This window comes from Moschus berezovskii, chromosome 12 (genome assembly GCF_049115385.1).
Source record: "Moschus berezovskii isolate FMDL1 chromosome 12, NW_MosBer_1.0, whole genome shotgun sequence".
In the NCBI taxonomy this organism is placed as follows: Eukaryota; Metazoa; Chordata; class Mammalia; order Artiodactyla; family Moschidae; genus Moschus; species Moschus berezovskii.
The window spans coordinates 2,689,020-2,705,001 of record NC_142471.1 but is presented as its reverse complement, the minus strand read 5'-3'; the positions used below and the strand labels follow the sequence as shown (position 1 = coordinate 2,705,001).

The 15,982-nt window shown below is 62.3% G+C and overlaps 1 pseudogene; it reads right to left on the bottom strand.

Moving 5' to 3' along the window:
- Nucleotides 1–2,862, bottom strand: part of LOC148775915 (formin-2-like) — a 35,723-nt pseudogene extending 32,861 nt beyond the window's left edge.
- Between the last annotated feature and the right edge of the window lie 13,120 nt (nucleotides 2,863–15,982).

The window sequence follows — 15,982 nt, the reverse complement described above, 5'->3', positions numbered from 1 at the left end:
CAGCTACAGTCCGGGACCACCTGTTCTGGGTGCATGGTCAACCTGCATCTCCATGCGGAGCATCCACACACTTCTCCTTTTACAGTCAGTCCCCGCGGTCAGCTCCTCGGGGACCCTCAGGCCCTGCCCCAAGTACTATCCCCTGAGCCACAAGGAGACTCAGTCAACTCTCCCTCTTTCTCCCCCTACTATGCATGCCTCCATGGGGACCCCAAATACAACAATTGGATATATCGAATATTTACAGATTGTGCAAAATATTTTACTTGTTTTCATGCCTTCTTCTTACTCAGAATACTACACTACTCTTCACTTTACAGAGGGAACAAACTTTGAGAAATTAAGCCATTTACACAGTAAAGTCTACATAGTTAAGTGGAAAATTCAGGGCTTAAATCAAGGACAGTCTGATTAGCAGCCACTTCAACCACTAAGCTCTAATAATTTTTCTATGTTTTACTTAAGTCAGTTCAAGTCAGCTGAGAATAGAATCTTTCTTTTCATCTGTGTGTCCCTAGTGACTAGGGGTGGGGTAAGAGAAAAAGGAGAAGCTGAAAAAACAAATGGAAGTCCTAGTTATATAGCTACAAGGATATAATATTCAACACAGGGAATATAGCCAATACTTTATAATAAATATAAATGGAATATAACCTTTAAAAATTGTACACCACTATGTTGTACACTTGAAATCTATATAATGTTATATATCAATTATATGTCAAAAATTAATAAATTAGAAGAGGAAATCAGTAGTTATCTTGGTGTTCTTACAAAATATGGCTTAGAAACAAAGACTTTTTTTCAGTTCTGGAGACTAAAAGTCCAAGATCAAGGTGCCAGCATGGGTTCCTTATCTGGTGAGAGCCCTCTTCTTCCTGGGTATTGGTTGGTGCCTTCTGCCTGAGTCCTCACATTAAGATATTAATCCCATTGGCAGCAACATAGATGGAGCTAGAGATTGTCATTCTGTGTGAAATAAGTCAGACAGAGAAAGAGAAATATCTCTTATATGCTAAATTTAAAAAGAAATGAAACAAACTTATTCACAAAACAGGAACAGACTCACAGACTTAGAGAACGAACTTCCGGTTATCACAGGGGATGTGTGGGGGAAGGGATAGTTAGGGAATTTGGAATTGACCTGTACACACACGCACAAAGCTCACTTTCCTGCACCTCTGGAGGGGTCTGCACACCAGCCTTCCGTGTCTTTCGGTTTAGTGTCCATAGCGCCGGTGTTGGAGTTTGAACTTTTAGAGACACTCCCAACTGCTGGGCTTCCAATACAGGGTTACTTTTCTTTCTCAGCTCACAAACCAAGGGAAGGACATTTTCTGGGTCCCTGGAGACAGCGGGTGCCCCGGAAGGGGTGGCCCTGAGTCCCAGCATGCACGGGCTGGGTTGTTGCCACACCCTCTTCCTCTCTCCCTGGAGGAGACAGTGGCCCGGCCTGCCTTGGCCTCTGCATGGCCCTGCACAGCTCTCACTGCTCACCCCAGGTTTGCCCGCATTCAGCGGCAGACTCTTTTGACCCCCACAACCTGGAAGGAAGCTGGGTAAAGTGTCATTTCTACTACCCAGAAAAGGAAACAGGTGACTGGCCCCAGATCATATGGCTCATCCATGCCAGAGCCCAAAGCCTGGTCTCCAGTTCTCATTCCTTGAAAGTCGTTCAGCTCCTCTAGCCAAGAAGGAGGACTCCCTGGAGGAGGGGGTGTTTGGGGGAAGGCGCTGCCTTGTGAGCCCAGACTTTTTGCTCAGCAGCAGGCTTGCCCTTCACTGGGGATCTCAGAGCTGGGAGGCACTGTAGAGACCACCAGCTCCGGAGACCCAGCAGGCCGCTGTCATTTCCAGCCTTCCTTCCCCCGTCTTCTCCTACTGGTGTCGGGGGTTGCACCTCCTTGCTCTGGGAGCCACAACAGTTCTGATGCGCAGGGAAGACAAGATTCCCTTGCTAGGCACTGACCCTCCCTGGTCCCCTGAGGTCCTGCTCGATGGGAGGCGCGCGCAGCCGGACGTGCGCCTAAAGGGAGCCAGGTGGAACCTCACTCGCTCCAGAGCTCCGGCGCTACTCCCGCGTTCGCTGTTCCCCGCTGGGAAGCTGGCCTGGTTCAAACCCCTGCCCCGCCAGCCCAAAGTCCGAACGCGCCTCCGAAGCCTTGGCGTCTTTGGAGCCCTGAGCGCTGTGTGTGAAGAAGGGATCCCGGCTCTTCTTTCTGGAGGGGCTGGCTTTGCACGGGGCGTGCCCGCAGATTTCCGCGCCCCGCGCGCTCCTGGGGAGAGCTCTGGCTCCGGACCCAAGATGCGCGCCTGCCCGCCCGCTTCCCAGCCGGGTTTCGCGTGGTCGAGGCGGTCGGCGGGCGGAGAGCGGGCTTGACCCGGGGCACCCCACTCCCGGTCGGGCACCAGCGGGAGGGGGCGGCCCGGCGGGCTGGTTCGACAGTTCCGAGCAGGAAGTCTCGGTCCCCGCCCTGAGCGGCCGCCCCGCCCCGCGCGGCCTGGGTACCTGTCCGCCCGTCCATCCATCCGTCTGTCCCTCGGTGCGGCGACCGGTCTGGGGCGCGGGGCCGGGAGGCCGGAGTGGGGACCGGGAGGCTCCGTCCGCGACGCCCCCACCCGCAGCCCAACCCGAGGCGGGAGGAGGCGCGGCTGCGCGGGCGCGGCCCGGGATACGAGGCCAGGTGAGCCCACCTGCGCCGCGGCCGGGATACGAGGCCAGGTGAGCCCACCTGCGCCGCGGCCCGGATAAGAGGCCAGGTGAGGCTACCTACGCCGCGGCCGGGATAAGAGGCCAGGTGAGCCCACCTGCGCCGCGGGCGGGGCGCGGGGCGGACGGGACGCGCGGCGGTCCGGCAGCATGTCGGTCAGCAGGAAGAGCTGGGCCGCTCTGTCCAGGTGAGCCGGCGTCTAACTGCTCCGGGGGCCACAGGGTCGGGACTAGGCCGCGCGGCCCCCAGGGTTCCGGCCCTCCTTCCTCCTTGGGGACGCAGGCCCGAGCAGGCTGCCTGCGGAGGGCTGTCCAGCCCGGAGAGGCCGCTCTGGGGGCTGGGGAGGCGTTCAGGAGGTAAACGGCCAAGTCTCAGGTTCTGAGCCGCCCCTGACTGCCTGTCTTTCTCTGGAGAGTCTGAGAGGCCCTCCCGCGAGGAGGCGGCCGGACGGCCTCGCAGGGTCAGTGAGTAGGCCGAGCGGGCAGGTGCCCTGCCAGGGATGAGGGTCCGGCTCTGGGCGCAGCGTTCCGGGGCGCTGTCGGGGCTGGGAAACCTCACGCTTGGCTGTCTCCCTCTCTGCGCTTCAGTCTTCCCTCACGAGAGGGGCCTTCGAAGGGTCCGGGGACTGGGTGTCTCGTCAGGGTCAGAGAAGCCTGGGGGTGGGTGTCCAGGAGGCAGCACCCTCATGCGATTGGTGACCCCTGAACTGGTCTTGGGGTCACCCCAAGAGCATCTCCTGACCACCCCCATGCCACCCCCAGAAGACTGAGGCCCATGTAGTGCCTGGGCAGGAGCTGGGTCCCTACTCCTTGACACAAAGACTCTCGCTGCTAGAAATTGGCCCCCGGTGGGCGTTTGGGTGGTGAGGCCAGGCTGCCTCGCGGGTGTGAGCAGCCCCTCCCATCCAGACCTTGACCCTCCCCTCCCCCCAAGAACCCCAAGCTCCAGGGACCTCCCATGGCAGCACACCCCCCCGAGGGCTGGAGTCCGCCTGGACTCTCGGCTCTCACTGCTCTGTAGCAGAGGCCTGTGGGGTCTGGAGAGGGGAGGATATGCCCCACGAAAGGAGGCGCTCGGTGCTCTGGACGGGGCCCCGCATCTCAGAGGCCGGTCACACCCAGGGAGGGTCTGTGCAGAGGGTGGGACTTGGTCTTAGACTCTGCCTGTGGGTCTGATGCGGGCGTGTCTGTGTTTCCAGGCGGGGCCTGTCTGTGTTCGGGTGTGTGTGCACACGCACGTGTGGGCCTTGCATAGCGCGGAGATGTCTGGGTGGGTGGGAGGTTCTGACTTTGCCGTCTGGGCCTTGGGTGTCCGCGTCGGCTCAGATGTCCATTGAGGATGACGGTGCAGGGTCTGGTCTTCGCTGGCCCTCTGCTCAGAGGCCCCGGGCTCCTGCGGCTACAGGGGTGGGCTCGAGTGCCCTGGGGAAGCTGCCTGCCTCCCCAGCACCCTGGGCAGCCACAGCTGTTGCAGAGTTCGCCCAGAAGGCAGCTGGAACCGGGACCCTCCGCCCCTATCCCGGGAACAAGCCCCAGCTGGCAGAGGGAAGGGCTGTGAGTCACTGTCAATCGAGCTTCCCAGGCAAGGGTAGGGGGCGAGGAGCAAGGCTCCAGGAAGGGCCCAGGCAGCAGAAGGCCAGTGGGCCCCCCATCCTTGGCTCCATGTCAAAATGCAGACGCCCAGCCCTGGATGGGCACCTAGTGCCCGGCCCTCTCCTCCCCATGAGTCGGGGTGTGCCTGTCCACGGGGGGCAAGGGTGGGTTGGGTGCCCAGGACAGAGCAGCATTTCTCCCCCCGCAGCCCTGCCACCTCCCAAGCTGCCAGGTTCTCCCTGGCACCTCTCCCTAGACTGTCAGGGCTGGAGGGGACCTCACTGACCACCCACAGCAGCCCCTCGCATGGGAAGTCTGGCTCCCCTCGGGCAACACACTGGCCCCGGGTCACAGGGCCTGGTTTCAGGCCTGCACCCCCTTCCCCTCCCAAGGTCTGCATGTCCTGCCCTTTGAGCCTGTGCCTCCACGAATGCCCTGGGGCAGCCTCTGTGCCCTCCCCTGCTAACCCTCCCCAGGCACCTGAGCCCTGACCAGTCACATAGCAGACTTCTGTGTGTGATTCTCTTAGGAAGGAAGGGTTCTGCTGGTCAACCTGCCTGCAGGGACACCCCTGCCCTCAGCTGCTGACCCTGGGCAGGGCAGACTCAGGAAGAAGGGCCTGGGGGAAGGAGCCGAACCGTCTTTCCTCTGCACAGTGGGCAGGGAGTTTCCCGAACCACAGAAGGGAAAGGAGATCCCTTCCTCTAAGGATGGAGCGTGGGTGCTGGCAGGCCTGCCTGGAGCGGAGAGGGCTCCGTGTCCCAGTGCCAGCTACGTGGTTGGGGGTGGGAGAGCAGGGGCGGCTGCTGGGGCTTCAGCTGGTGGCCGTGGCTGGGAACCCCCAGGTGTCCAGGTGCACTGACCCTGGTGCTCTAAAGGACAAGCTGTTGGCCGCTGAGTCTCCCCAAACCTGCTTCCCCAGGCTGCACCAGAGCTCAAGCCAGGCTGGGGAGTCCCACACCTTCTGGCCCCTCCCAGGCACCCCACTCCCTCTGACTGCTCAGCTCCTGGGCTCCTGAGAAGGTGGAGCCTCCCCGTGCACCCTTCCTGGCACTGGGCCTTCTGGTTAACAGGCTGCCCTGGCTGGGAACCTCGGCTCCTTCTTTTACTGGCCATCTGCCTTGGGTACCTTGTTGATCCTGTGAGCCTTGGAAGCCTCATCTGCAGAATGGAGGTGACCCCGCCCCCCCTCATTCCTCAAGGTTGTGGGGGCCTCTTGTCAGTGGCGCTTGTGAGCACGCTGTGCTGTCTAGGCTCATGGCAGAGCCCTCACTGCTTCCTTTGTTTATCGGTTTACTGGTCACTGTATCCACCAAACACGTGTGCTCCTGAGTGCTGAGCACTGCCCTGGGCCCTATGTTGTTGTTCAGTCCCTCAGTCATGTCTTTGCGATCCCATGGGCTGCAGCAGGCCAGGCTTCCCTGTCCATCACCAACTCCTGGAGCTTACTCAAACTCATGTCCATTGAGTCGGTGATGCCATCCAACCATCTCATCCTCTGTCGTCCCTTCTCCCACCTTCAATCTTTTCCAGCATCAGGATATTTTCCAGTAAGTTGGCTCTTCCCATCAGGTGGCTAAAGTATTGGAGCTTCAGCTTAAACATTGGTCCTTCCAATGAATATTCAGGGTTGATTCCCTTCAGGATGGACTGATTTGATTTCCTTGCTGTCCAAGAGACTCTCAAGAGTCTTCTCCAGCACCGTAATTCAAAGGCATCACTTTTTTGGTGCTCAGCCTTCTTTATGGTCCAACTCTAACATCCATACATGACTACTGGAAAAATCATAACTTTGACTATATGGACCTTCATTGGCAAAGTGATGTCTTTGTTTTTCAATACACTATCTAGGTTTGTTATAGCTTTCCTTCTAAGGAGCAAGCATCTTTTAATTTCATGGCTGCAGTCACCGTCCACAGTGATTTTGGAGCCCAAGAAAATAAAATCTGTGGCTCCTTCCACCTTTTCCCCCATCTATTTGCTATGAAGTGATGGGACTGTATGCCGTGATTTTAGTTTTTTGAATGTTGAGTTTTAAGCCAGTTTTTTCACTCTCCTCTTTCATCCTCATCCAGAGGCTCTTATTTCCACTTCACTTTCTGTCATAAGGATGGTATCATCTGCATATCTGAGGCTGTTGATATTTCTCCTGGCAATCTTGATTCCAGCTTGGGATTCATCCAGCTGCATTTTGCATGATGTAGTCTGCATATAAGTTATAGACATACAAGTTAGTATAGTCTGCATATAAGTTATAAGGGTGATGATATACAGCCTTGTTGTACCCTTTCCCAATTTTGAACCAGTCCACTGTTCCATGTCCAGTTCCTACTATTGCTTCCTGACCTGCAAACAGATTTCTCAGGAGGCAGGTAACGTGGTCTGGTATTCCCGTCTCTTGAAGAATTTTCCACAGTTTGTTATGATCCACGCAGTCAAAGGCTTTAGTGTAGTCAATGAAGCAGAAGTAGATGCTTTTCTGGAATTCCCTTTCTTTCTCTATGATCCAGAGGATGTTGGCAATTTGATCTCTGGTTCCTCTGACTTTCCTAAACCCAGTTTCACAATGTGGAAATTCACAGTTCACGTCCTGTTGAAGCCTAACTTGAAGGATTTTGAGCATAACCTTAGTAGCATGTGAAATGAATGCAATTGTCCAGAAGTTTGAACATTCTTTGTCACCGCCCTGGGCCTTTGGGTACTGTATATTCATTCCTGGGGCTTTACCCGCCCCTCTGGGAGCCAGCCCTCCAGCCCTCCTGTCCTTCTCTCCCTTTGCTTCTCTTAAGAGGGGTAGCTCTTTCTTTGGTGCAGATAATGTTTCTCTTGGGCTGGGGGGTGTGGTTGGGGGGGTGCCCAGGTGGGTGGACCTCGGTTCCAGTGGGGGTGCGGAGGTGCCCAAGCGGGTGGACCCGGTTCAGTGGGGGTGCAGGGGTGACCTAGCGGGTGGACCCCGGTTCAGTGGGGGTACAGGTCACCCAGGTGGGTGGACCTCGGTTGCAGTGGAGGTGCAGGGGTGCCCAAGTGGGTGGACCCGGTTCAGTGGGGGTACAGGTCACCCAGGTGGGTGGACCTCGGTTGCAGTGGAGGTGCAGGGGTGCCCAAGCGGGTGGACCCGGTTCAGTGGGGGTGCAGGGGTGCCCAGGTGGGTGGACCCCCATTCCAGTGGGGGTGCGGGGCACCCAGGTGGGTGGACCCCCATTCCAGTGGGGGTGCGGGGCACCCAGGTGGGTGGACCTCCGTTCCAGTGGGGGTGCGGGGCACCCAGGCGAGTAGACCCCCCGTTCCAGTGGGGGTGCAGGGTGAAGTCCGGCCTGCCGCCCCCCTCCCCACAATGTCGGCCGCGGGGACGCTCTGGGCGTCACCCTGAGGCTGCGCTGACACCCCGTCCCCACCAGCCTGACCCGGCAGTGGACCCTGGAGGACGAGGAGGAACAGGAGCGAGAACGCCGGCAGCAACACCGGAACCTGAGCTTTGCCATGGACGACGAGGACCTGCCGGCCGCCAAGAGGTGCGGGTGGGAAGTGGGAACCCAGTGAGGATGGACCAGCCGCCGCTGCCGGGGGAGCGGACTGACCTTCTGCGGGTTCCACCCTGGTCAGGACAGCAGTCAGGACCAGTGTGGGTGAGCTGGGCCGCTCTTGCTGGGCATTTTATAAGCATAGCTCATCCTTCCACGCTCCTGAGAGGGTGCTAACCTGCATCAGGTGTGGGCAGCGGTCAGACAGCGCGCGGCTGATGCACCGGGGACAGGGCCGGGGCTCGTCGAGCCCTGGGCCGACCATGCCCATTCAGCTTGGCCCCCTCCCGCTAGCGGACCCCCGTGGTCTCTGATGGGAAGGAGGTGCCGCTGGTCTGACCACCAGCCCCTAGGCCAAGCACCCCGACATGCCTGTCCAGGGGGATGAGGCCCACTTGGGGGATGCATCTCCGCTCGCCTCCGAACAAGCCCAGTTCGCAGATCTGGCAGCAGGTTCAGCCAGCGAGTGAACTCACCAGAGCCGCGGGCGGGCGGGTGGAGGTGCAGGAGGGGCCCCTCTGCTGCAGGCCGGGTTTGGGGCAGCCTCCTGTGCGGCTCTCCAGCTCCTGGAGAGGGGGCCACAGGGCGTGTGGCCTGAGCTACACCCACGTGCCCGCTGAGGCCTGGGCGCCACTCCCGGCTCCCTGGCCGTCACCCTGTGACTCAGGTCAGCTCCCTGCTCATCTCTGCTCCTCATCTGTAAGTGGCAGGGCCTGACTCAGAGAGGCGATTGTTGAACATGGAGTGGTTGCATCTTACAGGTGTTTATAATTTTCTTTAAAGCCTCTTGTGCTTTGTTCAGAGGATACCTCAGAAGCCTGATGGGTAAAGCAGATGAAAGCGATCCTGATTTAAGGGACAGTGGCTCAAGGGGTTGGGAGGGCACCAGGCGCCCCGAAGCGTCCCCCTGGGTCGGGTGCTCCCAGGGTCTCTCCCGCCTCTGTCTCCCACCATCTCCCTTCTGACTCAGACTGCTGAGCGTGGAGGAAGCAGAGGGGACCCGGTCACGGGGCCCAGACTCCAGAGATGAGGAGGATGTCTGGGCCGTCCTGAAGATGTGGCAGGAGCGGAGGCAGAGGCGCTGGGAGGCCCCTGTCCTGGAGCCACCGGAGGCCAGGCAGCCGCCCCCCGTGCCCAAGGAGCAGGTGCAGTCGCCATCCTGCTGGAGACAGGCCGGAGCGTGGCTCCACGGAGGAGGGGGTCCTGGCGGGCAGGGCGCCTGCTGGCTCCGAGAAGCCGCCTGCTGCAGGGAAGACACTTGAGCCACTTGAAGCGAGCCTGGACCCTAAGATCCCCAGCCCCAGCCCCAGTAAATGGTCCGTGTCCCAGAAGATCGCTGTGCTGGAGGAGAGAGCCATCGCAGCAAAGAGGGTGTTTCCAGGCAAAGCCAGCGTCTCGGAGAAGAGACTGGTGTCTGAGAGAGCCACGGTCTTTCAGAAGACCCCGGCCCCCGAGACGCAGCCAGCCCCAGGCAGGGCCATGGCCCCAGAGTGGCCCCAGGCCCGGAAGCACCCAGCCTCAGCGGAGCGCCCGTCCAGCCCCAGGAGGCAGCGGGGCGCTGGGCCTGAGAAGGAGCCCGAATCCTCAGCAGGGCCTCTGCCCCGGGCTGGCGGCCTCCCGCCCGTCACTCTGCAGGTGCGCGGTGCCCACCTTCCCCCACCTTCGCCCCCCCCCCCCCCAATCTCCGGTCCTCTAGGCGTCTCTGCCGTCCTCCCATCTCCTGTCCTCCCATCTGCCGTCCTCCCGTCTCCTGTCCTCCCAGCGTCTCTGGCGGTCTCCCCGTCTCCTGTCCTCCTCCCTGCAGGCCGGCCCCAGCTGTGTCTCCTCTCCCCGCTGGCTCCGCCGCCCACAGGACAGGGGACTGGGTGGGGGTCTCACTTGGCACCCACACCACACCCTCATCACCAGCCCAGAATCCAGGGAAGCCTCAGATGCTTCTAGAAGCCCCCGCGCCCTAAAGCCCTGTCCATGGGCCTGGCCCTGGGGCTGTGGCCGAAGCCCCACAGCTGAGGCAGCGGGCGGGAGCAGAGGTCGGGCCTGCTGCCACTGCCCCAGGTCTGCTGGGGTGAGCCGGCCCGTGGGGGCTCCGGGCTGCCCCTCCTCCCACGTGACTCGCCCCCTGCTCCATCCAGGTGAGGACCCCTGGCACGGAGGCTGAGGTCAAGGGCCCCTCACCGACACGGGCCTCACCCACCTTCAGCAGTGCCCCACACCGCTCCAGCCCCCGCACCATCTCCTTCCCGGTGAGCCTGGCTGCCGTGAGCCCCTCCCTGCGGGGCTCGGGGCAGTGGGGAGGCAGGCAGGAGGCACCCCAAGAAGATCTGGAGGCGTCAAGAGGGGCCTGTTGACCTGGCTGGATGGGAGGGGCCATGCCCCAGGCCCGAGGAGGGCCTTTCATGGGGGTGTGGCTGGGGTCTGTGCAGAGGGGTGTGGGCAGGAGACCCCATGGTGGGCTGCATTCTGACAGCCGAGTCCTCCCTCGTGGAGGCCATGGCTGCAATGCGCCCCTCTGACTGGACCTTCTTGTCTTTCCAGATGAGCCCCCGGAGAGACAGCTCAGAGGTGGCCTTAACCCACAGGTCAGGGCCCGGGGGCCCCGGGGCTCCTCTGACATGGGGCTGAGGCCCGAGGTGCAGCAAGGGGAGGGTCCGGCGACCTGGAGGGGACAGGCAGGAGTTGCCGTCCTGAGCCACGGGGTGCCTGGTGGGGGAGTGGGTGCACCGGGGTTGTTTGAGTCAAGCACTGGGGATTCATGCATGCAGGCAGCACCATCTGTCCTGAGACTGTCTCTGAGGCCAGCGGTCCTGGGCGAGGTCGGGGGGTGTGGGGCACCCAGTGGATGAGGGTGTCGCTGCCCTTGCTTCAGAGTGAGACGTGCAGGAACCTCAGGGCACGGAGGTTCCGGGGGGTTCAGGAAGGGAACCGAGGGCCAGAGCACCTTGAGGTCAGGGGAGCTCAGTCTGCGAGAGTGGGGCAAAGGCACAGGGCAGCAGGCGTCAGGGGGTGTGAGGTGGGGAGAGCTCTGCAGGCAGCTCAGGACAGACGGTCGGCGAGCAGAGCAGCTTGGAGCGGAGTCCACATGGAGGCCAGCTGGCTGGCGTGGCAGCATGGGAAGCAGGGTGGGGGCGCCAGGGTCAGGAGGGCATCAGACCCAGGTCATGAGCCTTTCACGCTGCCTGTGCCTGACGGCAGGACGGGGCTGATCTGGGATGGGGGGCTTGGGGGCCGGGGGAGTGGAAGGTGGAGAGAGGGGAGCAGCGTCTGAGGTGGGACTGACTCCACGGGGCAGGGACAGCAGCTGTTTCTGGCCTGGGGGGGTCCTGCAGAATGGACCGTGTCTTGGGAGGACAGGGAGCCCCCACAGTCTGTACACAGAGGCTGTGTTTTCTTTGCCAGAGTGAGGTGGAGCTCAGGGGCAGGCCTGGTGTCCCGTGGGCGGGCAGGGCCTCACCTGCTTTGTCTTGCCCTGTCTTCCTGCCCTGCAGTGCCAGCGTGAGGCTCCCGGCCAGGTTGGCCAAAACAGGCCCGAAATTGGAGCAATACCACTTGGCCATACAGGTGAGCGGGCCGGTCCCTGGAGTGTGCTGGGCGTGCCAGGGGCCTCACCCTCCAGGGTCAGCGGCCTGTGCTCTCTGCTCCCAGAGACCAGAGTCCATCAAGTGTGCAAACCCGTTCCACACTGAGTTCCCCGTGGCTCCCGTGGATGTCACCAGCATGCGCCATCTCTTTGAGAAAGAGGTGGTGGGCCAGAGCCAAGAGGACCCGGCCTCCAGCCACAAGGTGAGTGGCTCTGGCCCACCAGGTGTCTGTAAGCCGCTGAGCCTGGGGTCTGCAGAGCTGGAGCCTGGGCGCTACAGGATATCTCCGTGCTTTCCTGCATCCATCTGGTGGAATTGAGGGCCGGGCCATGACTGTCGCTGAGCCCCCAGCCCAGCTGTGTACACAGATCCAGGGGAGGGTCCCGTGGCCTGGCCCTGTGGATGTGGTGAGGGGGTCCCTCTGGAGATGCCAGCCCGGCCCCAAGGTGTGAGCTCTCTTCTCAGGAGAACTTGCAGCTCTCAGGGGTGGTACGGTCGCGGCTCAACCTGTGGATCAGCAGGACCCAGGAGTCGGCACAGCAGGGCCAGCAGGTACCATACGCACCCTCTGCCCCCGATCTCCCTGCAGGCCTCTCGTAGTGGGATGACCCGTCAGGGGAGGGACAGTCCTAATGCAATGGAGATGCTCTGCACACAGGACAGCTGTAGGGAACCCTGTGGGTCAGAGGGCTGAAGGATGGGGGCCTGGGGTACTCCCCCAGGAAGGGGCAGGCCAGAGGGCTCTGCGGCAGCCTGAGCCTGGTTTCTGTCCCGATGCCCAAACCAGGAGACACAGAGGGAGTTGGCAGCTGGCAGGAGGCCCCAGTGGAGGAAGAAGCCAGAGCCCCTGCTGGGTGCTGAGGTGAGCAGGGGCCCAGGGGCTGGGGCGGCTGTTCCTGGAGTACACAGGCCAGCAGGCACCCACTCCTCCACCGCAGGCCTGGGCTTTTTCCCCAGGGGGGCCTGGGGAAAAAGGGGCATCCCTGCCCCGGGAACCCCCTTGTCCTAACCGCCCTCGGTCCCGCTGGTGTGAGGAGCCAGTGTCAGGCCGGCAGCCACGCCAGTCCCCTCTCCTGCCTGCTTTCCGCCCTGGACCCGGGAGGACGCTGGCCGGCATCCTCCCCACCCTGCTTGGGCAGGCGTGCCCTGTGGCTTGGCCGGCATCTTCCCCGCACCCCTGTGGGGACAGGCGTGCCCCACGCCCTGTCCGGCTGCGGGCACTGCACGTCTGCACACAGCCTCGCCACCCTGTCCACGCAGACTCCTGTTCTTCCTCCTCCTCCAGGACCGTCAGGTCGCACCGGTGTCTCCGTGCACCTCTCCCAGGCTGGCCCCCACCGTCCCTGCGCCACTAGTCAGGCTGGAGGAGCCGCGTTGACCCCTCCCAGGCCCTGCCTCACTCCCCTTCACGCCCCCCTGCTGCCCTGGCCAAGCCGTCCTGTGCCCCCTCCCCACTCTCAGGAAAGAGCTGATACACTCATTCACTTTCAGGTGTGACCAATAGTACCTTAAGAATCATTCTTTCCAGAAGCTTTGCTTTTCAGTGGAGGCTAAATGGTGTGGGGAGAATGTTTTGGCTGTGGGGGCCCGAGGGGGGCAGGCATTCGTCTGCCAGCAGCCTCTGCAGCCACAGCCCAGCACACCTGCCCCCAAACCCGGTTCTCCACTCCCCTGCCCTCCTGGGCCGGGGGAACGCTAAGCTGAGTCTAGACCAAGCAGCCAGAGCCAGCCTGGGGCCGTCAGCCCTGCGTGCTGGGTGTGGCTGAGGGTGTGTGTGGGTGGGGGCGTGCGTGAGTGTGTGCACGAGCGTGTGTTTGGCTCACACGCTTTCCCATCACTTGACTTACATCAGAACCCTGCTCTCAGGTGCCTGCTTGGGTTTCTCTGGAGTCAGTGACACCGCACACCCCCTTTGCCCCAGCCCCACTGTGGGCCTGGTCCCGAGGGAGGCTCCCGTCCCGCGTCCCGGGGCCAGGGACGGAAGGGCTTTGGGGCTCCGCCTGTGAGCCCAGACTGGCCCGCCTCCAGCAGGAGGTCTCACATGGCCGGCCCTGTGCCCGCCCGGAGCTGGGGACGGCAGGAACCGGAGGCCCTGGCCAGCCACGCCCACCCACCACCACACATGCAAGACCGGAGTTCCTGGATGGAGCCAGGAGGGCGGGGCTGGGTACCCCCAGAGAGGCAGGCCCCGCTCTGTGCTGCCCCTCCAGGAACTCGGTCAGCAAGAGACCGAGAGGTTCTGAGCGCTAGCATGCTACACTCGCAAAAGTCCCGGCAGGTGGCTTTGCCCAGCACAGCAGAGCCCTCCCTCCAGCATGGGGGTCTGAGAGGGGCGCGAGGGGTCTTGGCCCACCTGGCCCTGGGGTCTGGGTGTCTGGCGCTGCTGCCTCCGGGGGGAGTCCTCGGTACCTATCGGGGCTGCCTTTTCAGGGTGCAGAGGGCAGCACCACACCAACCACCCCCTTGCACTCGCTCATCCACACATGAAGGTCCTGCCCTCACTCTTCTGGGGAGACGCGTGCCCAGGGCGACCTCAGGGTGACATTTGAGGACAGCACGCAGCCTGGGCACCCGCTTGACAGGGGCCGCCCCGCTCCCTGTGGGGGCAGCACAGGCCCTCCTGCGCCGGACCTCCTGCGGGTCCTCAGGGCTGCGGGCACCGTCTCTGCATTCTCGTCCCTCCTCTGCTGTAAGCTTGCGGAGGTGACTTCACCTCGTGTGCAAGGGCAGGGCGTCTGGGGCAGGCCAGCTGTGGCGGCTGCAGTGACGGCCACCCACACTTTGACTCAGTCCATCCTGCCTTAGGACGGTCTCTGGAGGCCGCACACAGGCCACAGATGCCTGGAACATGCCAGGCTTTTCCTGTGGGGCCTCGAGTACCAAAGCCCTCTCCCAGGCATCCACACAAGCAAGTTCTGTCCCATTTGAAGGACTTTTGAGCTTACAAGGCACCCACTGAAGTAACTCAAGTTAAGGGAAGCTGTAGGAAAAGCGGTTCCTAAATTGTAGGAGATTTTGGGCCAGGAAACAAAGCCCAGCTGGGTCCCTGGGGGCCAGACCAGGAGAGCGGGTGGCAGCCTGGCCACTTACTGTCCCCCGGTGCCGGCTGCTGGCTCCTGGCTTCTACTGGTGCGGAAAGGGCCACTGAGCCTGGAGGAGGCGACTCAGGCCACTGGGCTCAGAGGCCCCTGGGGACTGTGGAAGGAGAGCCTCATCTGGGACCGGGCCAGGTCGATAGCAGAGCAGGTGAGGAGCGTGTGACAGGCCAGGCCTGGGGCTGCCCAGGCAGCGAAGTTGAGGGTGGTCGGGACGTGGGTCAAGCGATGGGGGAAGTGGGGAGAGGCTGTCTTTGCCCACAGAGAAGAGTGTGCATCACCCACAGGCAGCCCTTGGCAGGGCCGGGGCTCAGGGCCCAGGAGGAGTAGGGCAGGACGGGGGCCCAGAGAATTCCGAGAGCAGGCCTCCCCCAGGTTTGCTTCCTCTTCTTTGTCCCGTTCTGAGCAGGTTCCGGGCAGGATGGGCGCTCAGGGCCACGGCGGGACTGCGCCTAGGCCCGCAGAATGCTCGGAGGACCTCGGGCCACGCAGCACAGGCCGCGGCGGGCCCGAAGCCAGACACCTCGGGGGTACTTGGCCCTGAGCAGTGAACACGATGGGGGTTGGAGTGGGGCGAGGGGGGTGGGGTCGGCGGCCCCCGAGCTGGGGAGGGCCTGGAGGGTCCCAGGGTGGGATGGCGACGAGACCTCTGCGCCCCTCACCCCATCCCACACCCCACCCCAACCCCCTGTCCCGCACGCCCTGCTGAAGCCCTGTGGACCCCCGGGCCGGGCCAGGCGGGTGCGCCGGGGTGGCGGGGTGGCGTTGCCGGCCAGTCCGGTCGTGGGTCGTGCGGCCCGCGTGCAGCGCGCGCTCTGTGCAGAGCTGTGACCGGCTAGCCTGACCAGCGGGTCAGAGCGCAAGGCAGGCACAGCACAGGCTTCTTAGGCACCTGGCCGCAGCCGCCTCTGTCTACAACCATACCACCCTGAACGGGCGGATATCGGAAGCTAAGCAGGGTCGGGCCTGGTTAGTACTTGGATGGGAGGCCGTTGGGGAATACAGGGTGTTGTAGGGTTTTTTGCCTCCCCTCTCCTTGAGCCCCCGGCCCCTGGGGTGGCTGACACCGCAAGCTGCACCACCCAGCCAGCTGGCGCCTTCGCAGGCAGTGGCGTCCCAACTTTTGGGTCCCCGCAGCCCCAGCCCCTCCCTGGGCGGGTGCCCGGGGCCCCGACTTACGCCGCAGACCTGGGCTGCCTCCCGCGCCGCCCGCGAGCCCCTCTGCATTCAGCTTCCAGGAAACCAGATGACCCTTGGTCTCCGTCTGGGGCTCCCTTAGCACGCCTCAGGCAATCCCTGGGGCTGCCCCACCCCCAGCCCCATCCTCGCACGTGACCGCGCTTTTGCGCGCGCGAGCACACACACACACAGAAATACACACACACACACACCCCGCCGCCTGACAAGCCAAGAGCCGGAAACCGCAGGTAAGGGAGACGGAGAAAGAGGGAGAGAGAGACAGCAAGAGGACCACACAGGCTTCCC